An 18,804-nucleotide genomic window follows, 5' to 3' on the forward strand; every position below is an offset into this window, starting at 1 on the left:
ATGAAAGAAGTCAGTGTTCCAGCAGAGGGAGACAACGTTTCAGAAAAGGCATTGTAGCAAACCAAAAAAGAAATTTTAAGCGCAGCAGAGTAACCAGCTCACATATCTGTTAGCTCAGGTGAGTTTAAAAGGCTGCTGTTGATAACAAGGGCATTTGCTAAATAGATGGTGTGTGTGCAACAATATACTGAAAGGTCAATTATATTGTGCAGCTTATCTCACCACCTGTAGTTATTTAGGTGAAAGCTCCAAAATGCTTGCCTAATATGTCTGTTTATCCAAAAGGAAGTATAGAGGGAGAGCTAGATAGATAGCATTGCATTACATTACATGGCAATGCAATGCACAGTTGCTGAAGTTGAACCAAAATGAGCTTGTCATCTGGCTTCTGCAACTTTTAACATGAAAAATCCAATGAGGAGAAGAAAAGCAAAGCCAAAGAGTCCATCCCAAAATCCGACAAACAAGCCAAATGAACAAAAAGCATTGAATTCAATTCTTTCTGATTTTAGAAACTGCATTAAAGAAGGGGTGCACCGGTCCTGGAGATACTGCAATACCAGGTCAATGCGTGGAGTGGACAGAGCAAGCTCTTTTTCCATCTCCCTGTTCTAAAAATCCATTTAATATATGGTCTCCAGATAGGGGACGTATCAGATATTAAACTGATAAGAACAGATACTACACTTGATCTTAGCCAAAAGGCCGAGGAGCGATAACCAGAATTGGTTTCCGACTACGGTGCCACCCAAGGATTCTGAAAAGTCCATTTGTGGAGATGGCCACCTGGACTCCCGTTAAGAAGACATGCTGTCAACCTCTAGATCCCTCACATGCCTGCACTTTTCGGCTTGCTGCTGCTGCAATCCACGCGTTTTAGATCTGCATAACTCCACCTCTTTTAGCACAGTACCCTCAACCCCCGGCTGTTCCCACCCGCCTCAACACCGTTGGAAGGGAGGAGAACCAATTAAGGCGGGGGGGGGGTGGAACGAGCAGCTGTCTACCCTTAGCAGGAGGGTTGCTGATTAATTACCTCTCCTGCTGCTGCTGCTGCTGCTGGCTGTCCAGCAGCAGACTGAAGGTGGCTGCTGCTGTGCGCAGGTATATAAAGGCTCAGAGCCTATTATGACACGCGCAGCCAGCGTTCCATTGCCACATTCCGTCTACTGCAGGCGGGATACCTGGATGGCTGAATGTCACTGAGAAGCTCACAGAGACCGCCATAAGCAACAGTTTAAAAGAATGCCACAGACTAATCAACCAAACTTTTTGGGTTGGTTTCTCTTTTATAGTCTGCAGGCATTAAATGAAAGAAGTCAGTGTTCCAGCAGAGGGAGACAACGTTTCAGAAAAGGCATTGTAGCAAACCAAAAAAGAAATTTTAAGCGCAGCAGAGTAACCAGCTCACATACCTGTTAGCTCAGGTGAGTTTAAAAGGCTGCTGTTGATAACAAGGGCATTTGCTAAATAGATGGTGTGTGTGCAACAATATACTGAAAGGTCAATAATATTGTGCAGCTTATCTCACCACCTGTAGTTATTTAGGTGAAAGCTCCAAAATGCTTGCCTAATATGTCTGTTTATCCAAAAGGAAGTATAGAGGGAGAGCTAGATAGATAGCATTGCATTACATTACATGGCAATGCAATGCACAGTTGCTGAAGTTGAACCAAAATGAGCTTGTCATCTGGCTTCTGCAACTTTTAACATGAAAAATCCAATGAGGAGAAGAAAAGCAAAGCCAAAGAGTCCATCCCAAAATCCGACAAACAAGCCAAATGAACAAAAAGCATTGAATTCAATTCTTTCTGATTTTAGAAACTGCATTAAAGAAGGGGTGCACCGGTCCTGGAGATACTGCAATACCAGGTCAATGCGTGGAGTGGACAGAGCAAGCTCTTTTTCCATCTCCCTGTTCTAAAAATCCATTTAATATATGGTCCCCAGATAGGGGACGTATCAGATATTAAACTGATAAGAACAGATACTACACTTGATCTTAGCCAAAAGGCCGAGAAGCGATAACCAGAATTGGTTTCCGACTACGGTGCCACCCAAGGATTCTGAAAAGTCCATTTGTGGAGATGGCCACCTGGACTCCCGTTAAGAAGACATGCTGTCAACCTCTAGATCCCTCACATGCCTGCACTTTTCGGCTTGCTGCTGCTGCAATCCACGCGTTTTAGATCTGCATAACTCCACCTCTTTTAGCACAGTACCCTCAACCCCCGGCTGTTCCCACCCGCCTCAACACCGTTGGAAGGGAGGAGAACCAATTAAGGCGGGGGGGGGGTGGAACGAGCAGCTGTCTACCCTTAGCAGGAGGGTTGCTGATTAATTACCTCTCCTGCTGCTGCTGCTGCTGGCTGTCCAGCAGCAGACTGAAGGTGGCTGCTGCTGTGCGCAGGTATATAAAGGCTCAGAGCCTATTATGACACGCGCAGCCAGCGTTCCATTGCCACATTCCGTCTACTGCAGGCGGGATACCTGGATGGCTGAATGTCACTGAGAAGCTCACAGAGACCGCCATAAGCAACAGTTTAAAAGAATGCCACAGACTAATCAACCAAACTTTTTGGGTTGGTTTCTCTTTTATAGTCTGCAGGCATTAAATGAAAGAAGTCAGTGTTCCAGCAGAGGGAGACAACGTTTCAGAAAAGGCATTGTAGCAAACCAAAAAAGAAATTTTAAGCGCAGCAGAGTAACCAGCTCACATACCTGTTAGCTCAGGTGAGTTTAAAAGGCTGCTGTTGATAACAAGGGCATTTGCTAAATAGATGGTGTGTGTGCAACAATATACTGAAAGGTCAATTATATTGTGCAGCTTATCTCACCACCTGTAGTTATTTAGGTGAAAGCTCCAAAATGCTTGCCTAATATGTCTGTTTATCCAAAAGGAAGTATAGAGGGAGAGCTAGATAGATAGCATTGCATTACATTACATGGCAATGCAATGCACAGTTGCTGAAGTTGAACCAAAATGAGCTTGTCATCTGGCTTCTGCAACTTTTAACATGAAAAATCCAATGAGGAGAAGAAAAGCAAAGCCAAAGAGTCCATCCCAAAATCCGACAAACAAGCCAAATGAACAAAAAGCATTGAATTCAATTCTTTCTGATTTTAGAAACTGCATTAAAGAAGGGGTGCACCGGTCCTGGAGATACTGCAATACCAGGTCAATGCGTGGAGTGGACAGAGCAAGCTCTTTTTCCATCTCCCTGTTCTAAAAATCCATTTAATATATGGTCCCCAGATAGGGGACGTATCAGATATTAAACTGATAAGAACAGATACTACACTTGATCTTAGCCAAAAGGCCGAGAAGCGATAACCAGAATTGGTTTCCGACTACGGTGCCACCCAAGGATTCTGAAAAGTCCATTTGTGGAGATGGCCACCTGGACTCCCGTTAAGAAGACATGCTGTCAACCTCTAGATCCCTCACATGCCTGCACTTTTCGGCTTGCTGCTGCTGCAATCCACGCGTTTTAGATCTGCATAACTCCACCTCTTTTAGCACAGTACCCTCAACCCCCGGCTGTTCCCACCCGCCTCAACACCGTTGGAAGGGAGGAGAACCAATTAAGGCGGGGGGGGGGGTGGAACGAGCAGCTGTCTACCCTTAGCAGGAGGGTTGCTGATTAATTACCTCTCCTGCTGCTGCTGCTGCTGCTGGCTGTCCAGCAGCAGACTGAAGGTGGCTGCTGCTGTGCGCAGGTATATAAAGGCTCAGAGCCTATTATGACACGCGCAGCCAGCGTTCCATTGCCACATTCCGTCTACTGCAGGCGGGATACCTGGATGGCTGAATGTCACTGAGAAGCTCACAGAGACCGCCATAAGCAACAGTTTAAAAGAATGCCACAGACTAATCAACCAAACTTTTTGGGTTGGTTTCTCTTTTATAGTCTGCAGGCATTAAATGAAAGAAGTCAGTGTTCCAGCAGAGGGAGACAACGTTTCAGAAAAGGCATTGTAGCAAACCAAAAAAGAAATTTTAAGCGCAGCAGAGTAACCAGCTCACATACCTGTTAGCTCAGGTGAGTTTAAAAGGCTGCTGTTGATAACAAGGGCATTTGCTAAATAGATGGTGTGTGTGCAACAATATACTGAAAGGTCAATTATATTGTGCAGCTTATCTCACCACCTGTAGTTATTTAGGTGAAAGCTCCAAAATGCTTGCCTAATATGTCTGTTTATCCAAAAGGAAGTATAGAGGGAGAGCTAGATAGATAGCATTGCATTACATTACATGGCAATGCAATGCACAGTTGCTGAAGTTGAACCAAAATGAGCTTGTCATCTGGCTTCTGCAACTTTTAACATGAAAAATCCAATGAGGAGAAGAAAAGCAAAGCCAAAGAGTCCATCCCAAAATCCGACAAACAAGCCAAATGAACAAAAAGCATTGAATTCAATTCTTTCTGATTTTAGAAACTGCATTAAAGAAGGGGTGCACCGGTCCTGGAGATACTGCAATACCAGGTCAATGCGTGGAGTGGACAGAGCAAGCTCTTTTTCCATCTCCCTGTTCTAAAAATCCATTTAATATATGGTCCCCAGATAGGGGACGTATCAGATATTAAACTGATAAGAACAGATACTACACTTGATCTTAGCCAAAAGGCCGAGAAGCGATAACCAGAATTGGTTTCCGACTACGGTGCCACCCAAGGATTCTGAAAAGTCCATTTGTGGAGATGGCCACCTGGACTCCCGTTAAGAAGACATGCTGTCAACCTCTAGATCCCTCACATGCCTGCACTTTTCGGCTTGCTGCTGCTGCAATCCACGCGTTTTAGATCTGCATAACTCCACCTCTTTTAGCACAGTACCCTCAACCCCCGGCTGTTCCCACCCGCCTCAACACCGTTGGAAGGGAGGAGAACCAATTAAGGCGGGGGGGGTGGAACGAGCAGCTGTCTACCCTTAGCAGGAGGGTTGCTGATTAATTACCTCTCCTGCTGCTGCTGCTGCTGCTGGCTGTCCAGCAGCAGACTGAAGGTGGCTGCTGCTGTGCGCAGGTATATAAAGGCTCAGAGCCTATTATGACACGCGCAGCCAGCGTTCCATTGCCACATTCCGTCTACTGCAGGCGGGATACCTGGATGGCTGAATGTCACTGAGAAGCTCACACAGACCGCCATAAGCAACAGTTTAAAAGAATGCCACAGACTAATCAACCAAACTTTTTGGGTTGGTTTCTCTTTTATAGTCTGCAGGCATTAAATGAAAGAAGTCAGTGTTCCAGCAGAGGGAGACAACGTTTCAGAAAAGGCATTGTAGCAAACCAAAAAAGAAATTTTAAGCGCAGCAGAGTAACCAGCTCACATACCTGTTAGCTCAGGTGAGTTTAAAAGGCTGCTGTTGATAACAAGGGCATTTGCTAAATAGATGGTGTGTGTGCAACAATATACTGAAAGGTCAATTATATTGTGCAGCTTATCTCACCACCTGTAGTTATTTAGGTGAAAGCTCCAAAATGCTTGCCTAATATGTCTGTTTATCCAAAAGGAAGTATAGAGGGAGAGCTAGATAGATAGCATTGCATTACATTACATGGCAATGCAATGCACAGTTGCTGAAGTTGAACCAAAATGAGCTTGTCATCTGGCTTCTGCAACTTTTAACATGAAAAATCCAATGAGGAGAAGAAAAGCAAAGCCAAAGAGTCCATCCCAAAATCCGACAAACAAGCCAAATGAACAAAAAGCATTGAATTCAATTCTTTCTGATTTTAGAAACTGCATTAAAGAAGGGGTGCACCGGTCCTGGAGATACTGCAATACCAGGTCAAAGCGTGGAGTGGACAGAGCAAGCTCTTTTTCCATCTCCCTGTTCTAAAAATCCATTTAATATATGGTCCCCAGATAGGGGACGTATCAGATATTAAACTGATAAGAACAGATACTACACTTGATCTTAGCCAAAAGGCCGAGAAGCGATAACCAGAATTGGTTTCCGACTACGGTGCCACCCAAGGATTCTGAAAAGTCCATTTGTGGAGATGGCCACCTGGACTCTCGTTAAGAAGACATGCTGTCAACCTCTAGATCCCTCACATGCCTGCATTTTTCGGCTTGCTGCTGCTGCAATCCACGCGTTTTAGATCTGCATAACTCCACCTCTTTTAGCACAGTACCCTCAACCCCCGGCTGTTCCCACCCGCCTCAACACCGTTGGAAGGGAGGAGAACCAATTAAGGCGGGGGGGGGGGGTGGAACGAGCAGCTGTCTACCCTTAGCAGGAGGGTTGCTGATTAATTACCTCTCCTGCTGCTGCTGCTGCTGCTGGCTGTCCAGCAGCAGACTGAAGGTGGCTGCTGCTGTGCGCAGGTATATAAAGGCTCAGAGCCTATTATGACACGTGCAGCCAGCGTTCCATTGCCACATTCCGTCTACTGCAGGCGGGATACCTGGATGGCTGAATGTCACTGAGAAGCTCACAGAGACCGCCATAAGCAACAGTTTAAAAGAATGCCACAGACTAATCAACCAAACTTTTTGGGTTGGTTTCTCTTTTATAGTCTGCAGGCATTAAATGAAAGAAGTCAGTGTTCCAGCAGAGGGAGACAACGTTTCAGAAAAGGCATTGTAGCAAACCAAAAAAGAAATTTTAAGCGCAGCAGAGTAACCAGCTCACATACCTGTTAGCTCAGGTGAGTTTAAAAGGCTGCTGTTGATAACAAGGGCATTTGCTAAATAGATGGTGTGTGTGCAACAATATACTGAAAGGTCAATTATATTGTGCAGCTTATCTCACCACCTGTAGTTATTTAGGTGAAAGCTCCAAAATGCTTGCCTAATATGTCTGTTTATCCAAAAGGAAGTATAGAGGGAGAGCTAGATAGATAGCATTGCATTACATTACATGGCAATGCAATGCACAGTTGCTGAAGTTGAACCAAAATGAGCTTGTCATCTGGCTTCTGCAACTTTTAACATGAAAAATTCAATGAGGAGAAGAAAAGCAAAGCCAAAGAGTCCATCCCAAAATCCGACAAACAAGCCAAATGAACAAAAAGCATTAAATTCAATTCTTTCTGATTTTAGAAACTGCATTAAAGAAGGGGTGCACCGGTCCTGGAGATACTGCAATACCAGGTCAATGCGTGGAGTGGACAGAGCAAGCTCTTTTTCCATCTCCCTGTTCTAAAAATCCATTTAATATATGGTCCCCAGATAGGGGACATATCAGATATTAAACTGATAAGAACAGATACTACACTTGATCTTAGCCAAAAGGCCGAGAAGCGATAACCAGAATTGGTTTCCGACTACGGTGCCACCCAAGGATTCTGAAAAGTCCATTTGTGGAGATGGCCACCTGGACTCCCGTTAAGAAGACATGCTGTCAACCTCTAGATCCCTCACATGCCTGCACTTTTCGGCTTGCTGCTGCTGCAATCCACGCGTTTTAGATCTGCATAACTCCACCTCTTTTAGCACAGTACCCTCAACCCCCGGCTGTTCCCACCCGCCTCAACACCGTTGGAAGGGAGGAGAACCAATTAAGGCGGGGGGGGGGGGGGTGGAGCGAGCAGCTGTCTACCCTTAGCAGGAGGGTTGCTGATTAATTACCTCTCCTGCTGCTGCTGCTGCTGCTGCTGGCTGTCCAGCAGCAGACTGAAGGTGGTTGCTGCTGTGCGCAGGTATATAAAGGCTCAGAGCCTATTATGACACGCGCAGCCAGCGTTCCATTGCCACATTCCGTCTACTGCAGGCGGGATACCTGGATGGCTGAATGTCACTGAGAAGCTCACAGAGACCGCCATAAGCAACAGTTTAAAAGAATGCCACAGACTAATCAACCAAACTTTTTGGGTTGGTTTCTCTTTTATAGTCTGCAGGCATTAAATGAAAGAAGTCAGTGTTCCAGCAGAGGGAGACAACGTTTCAGAAAAGGCATTGTAGCAAACCAAAAAAGAAATTTTAAGCGCAGCAGAGTAACCAGCTCACATACCTGTTAGCTCAGGTGAGTTTAAAAGGCTGCTGTTGATAACAAGGGCATTTGCTAAATAGATGGTGTGTGTGCAACAATATACTGAAAGGTCAATTATATTGTGCAGCTTATCTCACCACCTGTAGTTATTTAGGTGAAAGCTCCAAAATGCTTGCCTAATATGTCTGTTTATCCAAAAGGAAGTATAGAGGGAGAGCTAGATAGATAGCATTGCATTACATTACATGGCAATGCAATGCACAGTTGCTGAAGTTGAACCAAAATGAGCTTGTCATCTGGCTTCTGCAACTTTTAACATGAAAAATCCAATGAGGAGAAGAAAAGCAAAGCCAAAGAGTCCATCCCAAAATCCGACAAACAAGCCAAATGAACAAAAAGCATTGAATTCAATTCTTTCTGATTTTAGAAACTGCATTAAAGAAGGGGTGCACCGGTCCTGGAGATACTGCAATACCAGGTCAATGCGTGGAGTGGACAGAGCAAGCTCTTTTTCCATCTCCCTGTTCTAAAAATCCATTTAATATATGGTCCCCAGATAGGGGACGTATCAGATATTAAACTGATAAGAACAGATACTACACTTGATCTTAGCCAAAAGGCCGAGAAGCGATAACCAGAATTGGTTTCCGACTACGGTGCCACCCAAGGATTCTGAAAAGTCCATTTGTGGAGATGGCCACCTGGACTCTCGTTAAGAAGACATGCTGTCAACCTCTAGATCCCTCACATGCCTGCACTTTTCGGCTTGCTGCTGCTGCAATCCACGCGTTTTAGATCTGCATAACTCCACCTCTTTTAGCACAGTACCCTCAACCCCCGGCTGTTCCCACCCGCCTCAACACCGTTGGAAGGGAGGAGAACCAATTAAGGCGGGGGGGGGGGGTGGAACGAGCAGCTGTCTACCCTTAGCAGGAGGGTTGCTGATTAATTACCTCTCCTGCTGCTGCTGCTGCTGCTGGCTGTCCAGCAGCAGACTGAAGGTGGCTGCTGCTGTGCGCAGGTATATAAAGGCTCAGAGCCTATTATGACACGCGCAGCCAGCGTTCCATTGCCACATTCCGTCTACTGCAGGCGGGATACCTGGATGGCTGAATGTCACTGAGAAGCTCACAGAGACCGCCATAAGCAACAGTTTAAAAGAATGCCACAGACTAATCAACCAAACTTTTTGGGTTGGTTTCTCTTTTATAGTCTGCAGGCATTAAATGAAAGAAGTCAGTGTTCCAGCAGAGGGAGACAACGTTTCAGAAAAGGCATTGTAGCAAACCAAAAAAGAAATTTTAAGCGCAGCAGAGTAACCAGCTCACATACCTGTTAGCTCAGGTGAGTTTAAAAGGCTGCTGTTGATAACAAGGGCATTTGCTAAATAGATGGTGTGTGTGCAACAATATACTGAAAGGTCAATTATATTGTGCAGCTTATCTCACCACCTGTAGTTATTTAGGTGAAAGCTCCAAAATGCTTGCCTAATATGTCTGTTTATCCAAAAGGAAGTATAGAGGGAGAGCTAGATAGATAGCATTGCATTACATTACATGGCAATGCAATGCACAGTTGCTGAAGTTGAACCAAAATGAGCTTGTCATCTGGCTTCTGCAACTTTTAACATGAAAAATTCAATGAGGAGAAGAAAAGCAAAGCCAAAGAGTCCATCCCAAAATCCGACAAACAAGCCAAATGAACAAAAAGCATTGAATTCAATTCTTTCTGATTTTAGAAACTGCATTAAAGAAGGGGTGCACCGGTCCTGGAGATACTGCAATACCAGGTCAATGCGTGGAGTGGACAGAGCAAGCTCTTTTTCCATCTCCCTGTTCTAAAAATCCATTTAATATATGGTCCCCAGATAGGGGACGTATCAGATATTAAACTGATAAGAACAGATACTACACTTGATCTTAGCCAAAAGGCCGAGAAGCGATAACCAGAATTGGTTTCCGACTACGGTGCCACCCAAGGATTCTGAAAAGTCCATTTGTGGAGATGGCCACCTGGACTCCCGTTAAGAAGACATGCTGTCAACCTCTAGATCCCTCACATGCCTGCACTTTTCGGCTTGCTGCTGCTGCAATCCACGCGTTTTAGATCTGCATAACTCCACCTCTTTTAGCACAGTACCCTCAACCCCCGGCTGTTCCCACCCGCCTCAACACCGTTGGAAGGGAGGAGAACCAATTAAGGCGGGGGGGGGTGGAACGAGCAGCTGTCTACCCTTAGCAGGAGGGTTGCTGATTAATTACCTCTCCTGCTGCTGCTGCTGCTGCTGGCTGTCCAGCAGCAGACTGAAGGTGGCTGCTGCTGTGCGCAGGTATATAAAGGCTCAGAGCCTATTATGACACGCGCAGCCAGCGTTCCATTGCCACATTCCGTCTACTGCAGGCGGGATACCTGGATGGCTGAATGTCACTGAGAAGCTCACAGAGACCGCCATAAGCAACTGTTTAAAAGAATGCCACAGACTAATCAACCAAACTTTTTGGGTTGGTTTCTCTTTTATAGTCTGCAGGCATTAAATGAAAGAAGTCAGTGTTCCAGCAGAGGGAGACAACGTTTCAGAAAAGGCATTGTAGCAAACCAAAAAAGAAATTTTAAGCGCAGCAGAGTAACCAGCTCACATACCTGTTAGCTCAGGTGAGTTTAAAAGGCTGCTGTTGATAACAAGGGCATTTGCTAAATAGATGGTGTGTGTGCAACAATATACTGAAAGGTCAATTATATTGTGCAGCTTATCTCACCACCTGTAGTTATTTAGGTGAAAGCTCCAAAATGCTTGCCTAATATGTCTGTTTATCCAAAAGGAAGTATAGAGGGAGAGCTAGATAGATAGCATTGCATTACATTACATGGCAATGCAATGCACAGTTGCTGAAGTTGAACCAAAATGAGCTTGTCATCTGGCTTCTGCAACTTTTAACATGAAAAATCCAATGAGGAGAAGAAAAGCAAAGCCAAAGAGTCCATCCCAAAATCCGACAAACAAGCCAAATGAACAAAAAGCATTGAATTCAATTCTTTCTGATTTTAGAAACTGCATTAAAGAAGGGGTGCACCGGTCCTGGAGATACTGCAATACCAGGACAATGCGTGGAGTGGACAGAGCAAGCTCTTTTTCCATCTCCTTGTTCTAAAAATCCATTTAATATATGGTCCCCAGATAGGGGACGTATCAGATATTAAACTGATAAGAACAGATACTACACTTGAACTTAGCCAAAAGGCCGAGAAGCGATAACCAGAATTGGTTTCCGACTATGGTGCCACCCAAGGATTCTGAAAAGTCCATTTGTGGAGATGGCCACCTGGACTCCCGTTAAGAAGACATGCTGTCAACCTCTAGATCCCTCACATGCCTGCACTTTTCGGCTTGCTGCTGCTGCAATCCACGCGTTTTAGATCTGCATAACTCCACCTCTTTTAGCACAGTACCCTCAACCCCCGGCTGTTCCCACCCGCCTCAACACCGTTGGAAGGGAGGAGAACCAATTAAGGCGGGGGGGGGGGGGTGGAACGAGCAGCTGTCTACCCTTAGCAGGAGGGTTGCTGATTAATTACCTCTCCTGCTGCTGCTGCTGCTGGCTGTCCAGCAGCAGACTGAAGGTGGCTGCTGCTGTGCGCAGGTATATAAAGGCTCAGAGCCTATTATGACACGCGCAGCCAGCGTTCCATTGCCACATTCCGTCTACTGCAGGCGGGATACCTGGATGGCTGAATGTCACTGAGAAGCTCACAGAGACCGCCATAAGCAACAGTTTAAAAGAATGCCACAGACTAATCAACCAAACTTTTTGGGTTGGTTTCTCTTTTATAGTCTGCAGGCATTAAATGAAAGAAGTCAGTGTTCCAGCAGAGGGAGACAACGTTTCAGAAAAGGCATTGTAGCAAACCAAAAAAGAAATTTTAAGCGCAGCAGAGTAACCAGCTCACATACCTGTTAGCTCAGGTGAGTTTAAAAGGCTGCTGTTGATAACAAGGGCATTTGCTAAATAGATGGTGTGTGTGCAACAATATACTGAAAGGTCAATTATATTGTGCAGCTTATCTCACCACCTGTAGTTATTTAGGTGAAAGCTCCAAAATGCTTGCCTAATATGTCTGTTTATCCAAAAGGAAGTATAGAGGGAGAGCTAGATAGATAGCATTGCATTACATTACATGGCAATGCAATGCACAGTTGCTGAAGTTGAACCAAAATGAGCTTGTCATCTGGCTTCTGCAACTTTTAACATGAAAAATTCAATGAGGAGAAGAAAAGCAAAGCCAAAGAGTCCATCCCAAAATCCGACAAACAAGCCAAATGAACAAAAAGCATTGAATTCAATTCTTTCTGATTTTAGAAACTGCATTAAAGAAGGGGTGCACCGGTCCTGGAGATACTGCAATACCAGGTCAATGCGTGGAGTGGACAGAGCAAGCTCTTTTTCCATCTCCCTGTTCTAAAAATCCATTTAATATATGGTCCCCAGATAGGGGACGTATCAGATATTAAACTGATAAGAACAGATACTACACTTGATCTTAGCCAAAAGGCCGAGAAGCGATAACCAGAATTGGTTTCCGACTACGGTGCCACCCAAGGATTCTGAAAAGTCCATTTGTGGAGATGGCCACCTGGACTCCCGTTAAGAAGACATGCTGTCAACCTCTAGATCCCTCACATGCCTGCACTTTTCGGCTTGCTGCTGCTGCAATCCACGCGTTTTAGATCTGCATAACTCCACCTCTTTTAGCACAGTACCCTCAACCCCCGGCTGTTCCCACCCGCCTCAACACCGTTGGAAGGGAGGAGAACCAATTAAGGCGGGGGGGGGTGGAACGAGCAGCTGTCTACCCTTAGCAGGAGGGTTGCTGATTAATTACCTCTCCTGCTGCTGCTGCTGCTGCTGGCTGTCCAGCAGCAGACTGAAGGTGGCTGCTGCTGTGCGCAGGTATATAAAGGCTCAGAGCCTATTATGACACGCGCAGCCAGCGTTCCATTGCCACATTCCGTCTACTGCAGGCGGGATACCTGGATGGCTGAATGTCACTGAGAAGCTCACAGAGACCGCCATAAGCAACTGTTTAAAAGAATGCCACAGACTAATCAACCAAACTTTTTGGGTTGGTTTCTCTTTTATAGTCTGCAGGCATTAAATGAAAGAAGTCAGTGTTCCAGCAGAGGGAGACAACGTTTCAGAAAAGGCATTGTAGCAAACCAAAAAAGAAATTTTAAGCGCAGCAGAGTAACCAGCTCACATACCTGTTAGCTCAGGTGAGTTTAAAAGGCTGCTGTTGATAACAAGGGCATTTGCTAAATAGATGGTGTGTGTGCAACAATATACTGAAAGGTCAATTATATTGTGCAGCTTATCTCACCACCTGTAGTTATTTAGGTGAAAGCTCCAAAATGCTTGCCTAATATGTCTGTTTATCCAAAAGGAAGTATAGAGGGAGAGCTAGATAGATAGCATTGCATTACATTACATGGCAATGCAATGCACAGTTGCTGAAGTTGAACCAAAATGAGCTTGTCATCTGGCTTCTGCAACTTTTAACATGAAAAATCCAATGAGGAGAAGAAAAGCAAAGCCAAAGAGTCCATCCCAAAATCCGACAAACAAGCCAAATGAACAAAAAGCATTGAATTCAATTCTTTCTGATTTTAGAAACTGCATTAAAGAAGGGGTGCACCGGTCCTGGAGATACTGCAATACCAGGACAATGCGTGGAGTGGACAGAGCAAGCTCTTTTTCCATCTCCTTGTTCTAAAAATCCATTTAATATATGGTCCCCAGATAGGGGACGTATCAGATATTAAACTGATAAGAACAGATACTACACTTGAACTTAGCCAAAAGGCCGAGAAGCGATAACCAGAATTGGTTTCCGACTATGGTGCCACCCAAGGATTCTGAAAAGTCCATTTGTGGAGATGGCCACCTGGACTCCCGTTAAGAAGACATGCTGTCAACCTCTAGATCCCTCACATGCCTGCACTTTTCGGCTTGCTGCTGCTGCAATCCACGCGTTTTAGATCTGCATAACTCCACCTCTTTTAGCACAGTACCCTCAACCCCCGGCTGTTCCCACCCGCCTCAACACCGTTGGAAGGGAGGAGAACCAATTAAGGCGGGGGGGGGGGGTGGAACGAGCAGCTGTCTACCCTTAGCAGGAGGGTTGCTGATTAATTACCTCTCCTGCTGCTGCTGCTGCTGGCTGTCCAGCAGCAGACTGAAGGTGGCTGCTGCTGTGCGCAGGTATATAAAGGCTCAGAGCCTATTATGACACGCGCAGCCAGCGTTCCATTGCCACATTCCGTCTACTGCAGGCGGGATACCTGGATGGCTGAATGTCACTGAGAAGCTCACAGAGACCGCCATAAGCAACAGTTTAAAAGAATGCCACAGACTAATCAACCAAACTTTTTGGGTTGGTTTCTCTTTTATAGTCTGCAGGCATTAAATGAAAGAAGTCAGTGTTCCAGCAGAGGGAGACAACGTTTCAGAAAAGGCATTGTAGCAAACCAAAAAAGAAATTTTAAGCGCAGCAGAGTAACCAGCTCACATTCCTGTTAGCTCAGGTGAGTTTAAAAGGCTGCTGTTGATAACAAGGGCATTTGCTAAATAGATGGTGTGTGTGCAACAATATACTGAAAGGTCAATTATATTGTGCAGCTTATCTCACCACCTGTAGTTATTTAGGTGAAAGCTCCAAAATGCTTGCCTAATATGTCTGTTTATCCAAAAGGAAGTATAGAGGGAGAGCTAGATAGATAGCATTGCATTACATTACATGGCAATGCAATGCACAGTTGCTGAAGTTGAACCAAAATGAGCTTGTCATCTGGCTTCTGCAACTTTTAACATGAAAAATTCAATGAGGAGAAGAAAAGCAAAGCCAAAGAGTCCATCCCAAAATCCGACAAACAAGCCAAATGAACAAAAAGCATTGAATTCAATTCTTTCTGATTTTAGAAACTGCATTAAAGAAGGGGTGCACCGGTCCTGGAGATACTGCAATACCAGGTCAATGCGTGGAGTGGACAGAGCAAGCTCTTTTTCCATCTCCCTGTTCTAAAAATCCATTTAATATATGGTCCCCAGATAGGGGACGTATCAGATATTAAACTGATAAGAACAGATACTACACTTGATCTTAGCCAAAAGGCCGAGAAGCGATAACCAGAATTGGTTTCCGACTACGGTGCCACCCAAGGATTCTGAAAAGTCCATTTGTGGAGATGGCCACCTGGACTCCCGTTAAGAAGACATGCTGTCAACCTCTAGATCCCTCACATGCCTGCACTTTTCGGCTTGCTGCTGCTGCAATCCACGCGTTTTAGATCTGCATAACTCCACCTCTTTTAGCACAGTACCCTCAACCCCCGGCTGTTCCCACCCGCCTCAACACCGTTGGAAGGGAGGAGAACCAATTAAGGCGGGGGGGGGTGGAACGAGCAGCTGTCTACCCTTAGCAGGAGGGTTGCTGATTAATTACCTCTCCTGCTGCTGCTGCTGCTGCTGGCTGTCCAGCAGCAGACTGAAGGTGGCTGCTGCTGTGCGCAGGTATATAAAGGCTCAGAGCCTATTATGACACGCGCAGCCAGCGGTCCATTGCCACATTCCGTCTACTGCAGGCGGGATACCTGGATGGCTGAATGTCACTGAGAAGCTCACAGAGACCGCCATAAGCAACTGTTTAAAAGAATGCCACAGACTAATCAACCAAACTTTTTGGGTTGGTTTCTCTTTTATAGTCTGCAGGCATTAAATGAAAGAAGTCAGTGTTCCAGCAGAGGGAGACAACGTTTCAGAAAAGGCATTGTAGCAAACCAAAAAAGAAATTTTAAGCGCAGCAGAGTAACCAGCTCACATACCTGTTAGCTCAGGTGAGTTTAAAAGGCTGCTGTTGATAACAAGGGCATTTGCTAAATAGATGGTGTGTGTGCAACAATATACTGAAAGGTCAATTATATTGTGCAGCTTATCTCACCACCTGTAGTTATTTAGGTGAAAGCTCCAAAATGCTTGCCTAATATGTCTGTTTATCCAAAAGGAAGTATAGAGGGAGAGCTAGATAGATAGCATTGCATTACATTACATGGCAATGCAATGCACAGTTGCTGAAGTTGAACCAAAATGAGCTTGTCATCTGGCTTCTGCAACTTTTAACATGAAAAATCCAATGAGGAGAAGAAAAGCAAAGCCAAAGAGTCCATCCCAAAATCCGACAAACAAGCCAAATGAACAAAAAGCATTGAATTCAATTCTTTCTGATTTTAGAAACTGCATTAAAGAAGGGGTGCACCGGTCCTGGAGATACTGCAATACCAGGACAATGCGTGGAGTGGACAGAGCAAGCTCTTTTTCCATCTCCTTGTTCTAAAAATCCATTTAATATATGGTCCCCAGATAGGGGACGTATCAGATATTAAACTGATAAGAACAGATACTACACTTGAACTTAGCCAAAAGGCCGAGAAGCGATAACCAGAATTGGTTTCCGACTATGGTGCCACCCAAGGATTCTGAAAAGTCCATTTGTGGAGATGGCCACCTGGACTCCCGTTAAGAAGACATGCTGTCAACCTCTAGATCCCTCACATGCCTGCACTTTTCGGCTTGCTGCTGCTGCAATCCACGCGTTTTAGATCTGCATAACTCCACCTCTTTTAGCACAGTACCCTCAACCCCCGGCTGTTCCCACCCGCCTCAACACCGTTGGAAGGGAGGAGAACCAATTAAGGCGGGGGGGGGGGTGGAACGAGCAGCTGTCTACCCTTAGCAGGAGGGTTGCTGATTAATTACCTCTCCTGCTGCTGCTGCTGCTGGCTGTCCAGCAGCAGACTGAAGGTGGCTGCTGCTGTGCGCAGGTATATAAAGGCTCAGAGCCTATTATGACACGCGCAGCCAGCGTTCCATTGCCACATTCCGTCTACTGCAGGCGGGATACCTGGATGGCTGAATGTCACTGAGAAGCTCACAGAGACCGCCATAAGCAACAGTTTAAAAGAATGCCACAGACTAATCAACCAAACTTTTTGGGTTGGTTTCTCTTTTATAGTCTGCAGGCATTAAATGAAAGAAGTCAGTGTTCCAGCAGAGGGAGACAACGTTTCAGAAAAGGCATTGTAGCAAACCAAAAAAGAAATTTTAAGCGCAGCAGAGTAACCAGCTCACATACCTGTTAGCTCAGGTGAGTTTAAAAGGCTGCTGTTGATAACAAGGGCATTTGCTAAATAGATGGTGTGTGTGCAACAATATACTGAAAGGTCAATTATATTGTGCAGCTTATCTCACCACCTGTAGTTATTTAGGTGAAAGCTCCAAAATGCTTGCCTAATATGTCTGTTTATCCAAAAGGAAGTATAGAGGGAGAGCTAGATAGATAGCATTGCATTACATTACATGGCAATGCAATGCACAGTTGCTGAAGTTGAACCAAAATGAGCTTGTCATCTGGCTTCTGCAACTTTTAACATGAAAAATCCAATGAGGAGAAGAAAAGCAAAGCCAAAGAGTCCATCCCAAAATCCGACAAACAAGCCAAATGAACAAAAAGCATTGAATTCAATTCTTTCTGATTTTAGAAACTGCATTAAAGAAGGGGTGCACCGGTCCTGGAGATACTGCAATACCAGGTCAATGCGTGGAGTGGACAGAGCAAGCTCTTTTTCCATCTCCCTGTTCTAAAAATCCATTTAATATATGGTCCCCAGATAGGGGACGTATCAGATATTAAACTGATAAGAACAGATACTACACTTGATCTTAGCCAAAAGGCCGAGAAGCGATAACCAGAATTGGTTTCCGACTACGGTGCCACCCAAGGATTCTGAAAAGTCCATTTGTGGAGATGGCCACCTGGACTCCCGTTAAGAAGACATGCTGTCAACCTCTAGATCCCTCACATGCCTGCACTTTTCGGCTTGCTGCTGCTGCAATCCACGCGTTTTAGATCTGCATAACTCCACCTCTTTTAGCACAGTACCCTCAACCCCCGGCTGTTCCCACCCGCCTCAACACCGTTGGAAGGGAGGAGAACCAATTAAGGCGGGGGGGGGTGGAACGAGCAGCTGTCTACCCTTAGCAGGAGGGTTGCTGATTAATTACCTCTCCTGCTGCTGCTGCTGCTGCTGGCTGTCCAGCAGCAGACTGAAGGTGGCTGCTGCTGTGCGCAGGTATATAAAGGCTCAGAGCCTATTATGACACGCGCAGCCAGCGTTCCATTGCCACATTCCGTCTACTGCAGGCGGGATACCTGGATGGCTGAATGTCACTGAGAAGCTCACAGAGACCGCCATAAGCAACTGTTTAAAAGAATGCCACAGACTAATCAACCAAACTTTTTGGGTTGGTTTCTCTTTTATAGTCTGCAGGCATTAAATGAAAGAAGTCAGTGTTCCAGCAGAGGGAGACAACGTTTCAGAAAAGGCATTGTAGCAAACCAAAAAAGAAATTTTAAGCGCAGCAGAGTAACCAGCTCACATACCTGTTAGCTCAGGTGAGTTTAAAAGGCTGCTGTTGATAACAAGGGCATTTGCTAAATAGATGGTGTGTGTGCAACAATATACTGAAAGGTCAATTATATTGTGCAGCTTATCTCACCACCTGTAGTTATTTAGGTGAAAGCTCCAAAATGCTTGCCTAATATGTCTGTTTATCCAAAAGGAAGTATAGAGGGAGAGCTAGATAGATAGCATTGCATTACATTACATGGCAATGCAATGCACAGTTGCTGAAGTTGAACCAAAATGAGCTTGTCATCTGGCTTCTGCAACTTTTAACATGAAAAATCCAATGAGGAGAAGAAAAGCAAAGCCAAAGAGTCCATCCCAAAATCCGACAAACAAGCCAAATGAAC

At 45.2% G+C, this 18,804-nt stretch overlaps 14 non-coding genes across 14 annotated transcripts; all 14 read right to left on the bottom strand.

The window, feature by feature from the left end:
* Window positions 1–526: 526 nt before the first annotated feature.
* On the bottom strand, window positions 527–717 carry LOC141238506 (U2 spliceosomal RNA). Its single transcript, XR_012303988.1, has one exon. It is a non-coding gene; the product is annotated as a U2 spliceosomal RNA (small nuclear RNA).
* A 1,118-nt stretch (window positions 718–1,835) lies between these two features.
* On the bottom strand, window positions 1,836–2,026 carry LOC141238139 (U2 spliceosomal RNA). The gene has a single exon (XR_012303633.1). It is a non-coding gene; the product is annotated as a U2 spliceosomal RNA (small nuclear RNA).
* Window positions 2,027–3,141: 1,115 nt separating this feature from the next.
* On the bottom strand, window positions 3,142–3,332 carry LOC141238140 (U2 spliceosomal RNA). Its single transcript, XR_012303634.1, has one exon. It is a non-coding gene; the product is annotated as a U2 spliceosomal RNA (small nuclear RNA).
* Window positions 3,333–4,451: 1,119 nt separating this feature from the next.
* On the bottom strand, window positions 4,452–4,642 carry LOC141238141 (U2 spliceosomal RNA). Its single transcript, XR_012303635.1, has one exon. It is a non-coding gene; the product is annotated as a U2 spliceosomal RNA (small nuclear RNA).
* Window positions 4,643–5,758: 1,116 nt separating this feature from the next.
* Window positions 5,759–5,949, bottom strand: LOC141238431 (U2 spliceosomal RNA). The gene has a single exon (XR_012303917.1). It is a non-coding gene; the product is annotated as a U2 spliceosomal RNA (small nuclear RNA).
* Window positions 5,950–7,069: 1,120 nt separating this feature from the next.
* LOC141237996 (U2 spliceosomal RNA) lies at window positions 7,070–7,260 on the bottom strand. Its single transcript, XR_012303495.1, has one exon. It is a non-coding gene; the product is annotated as a U2 spliceosomal RNA (small nuclear RNA).
* A 1,125-nt stretch (window positions 7,261–8,385) lies between these two features.
* On the bottom strand, window positions 8,386–8,576 carry LOC141238142 (U2 spliceosomal RNA). Its single transcript, XR_012303636.1, has one exon. It is a non-coding gene; the product is annotated as a U2 spliceosomal RNA (small nuclear RNA).
* Window positions 8,577–9,696: 1,120 nt separating this feature from the next.
* LOC141238143 (U2 spliceosomal RNA) lies at window positions 9,697–9,887 on the bottom strand. The gene has a single exon (XR_012303637.1). It is a non-coding gene; the product is annotated as a U2 spliceosomal RNA (small nuclear RNA).
* A 1,117-nt stretch (window positions 9,888–11,004) lies between these two features.
* LOC141238490 (U2 spliceosomal RNA) lies at window positions 11,005–11,195 on the bottom strand. The gene has a single exon (XR_012303973.1). It is a non-coding gene; the product is annotated as a U2 spliceosomal RNA (small nuclear RNA).
* Window positions 11,196–12,313: 1,118 nt separating this feature from the next.
* Window positions 12,314–12,504, bottom strand: LOC141238144 (U2 spliceosomal RNA). Its single transcript, XR_012303638.1, has one exon. It is a non-coding gene; the product is annotated as a U2 spliceosomal RNA (small nuclear RNA).
* A 1,117-nt stretch (window positions 12,505–13,621) lies between these two features.
* LOC141238491 (U2 spliceosomal RNA) lies at window positions 13,622–13,812 on the bottom strand. Its single transcript, XR_012303974.1, has one exon. It is a non-coding gene; the product is annotated as a U2 spliceosomal RNA (small nuclear RNA).
* Window positions 13,813–14,929: 1,117 nt separating this feature from the next.
* LOC141238146 (U2 spliceosomal RNA) lies at window positions 14,930–15,120 on the bottom strand. The gene has a single exon (XR_012303640.1). It is a non-coding gene; the product is annotated as a U2 spliceosomal RNA (small nuclear RNA).
* A 1,117-nt stretch (window positions 15,121–16,237) lies between these two features.
* Window positions 16,238–16,428, bottom strand: LOC141238492 (U2 spliceosomal RNA). Its single transcript, XR_012303975.1, has one exon. It is a non-coding gene; the product is annotated as a U2 spliceosomal RNA (small nuclear RNA).
* Window positions 16,429–17,544: 1,116 nt separating this feature from the next.
* On the bottom strand, window positions 17,545–17,735 carry LOC141238147 (U2 spliceosomal RNA). The gene has a single exon (XR_012303641.1). It is a non-coding gene; the product is annotated as a U2 spliceosomal RNA (small nuclear RNA).
* Window positions 17,736–18,804: the final 1,069 nt, after the last annotated feature.

The sequence above is a fragment of the Phyllobates terribilis genome, unplaced genomic scaffold (assembly GCF_046119375.1).
Source record: "Phyllobates terribilis strain yellow unplaced genomic scaffold, ASM4611937v1 Scaffold_737__1_contigs__length_740118, whole genome shotgun sequence".
Classification (NCBI taxonomy): domain Eukaryota; kingdom Metazoa; phylum Chordata; class Amphibia; order Anura; family Dendrobatidae; genus Phyllobates; species Phyllobates terribilis.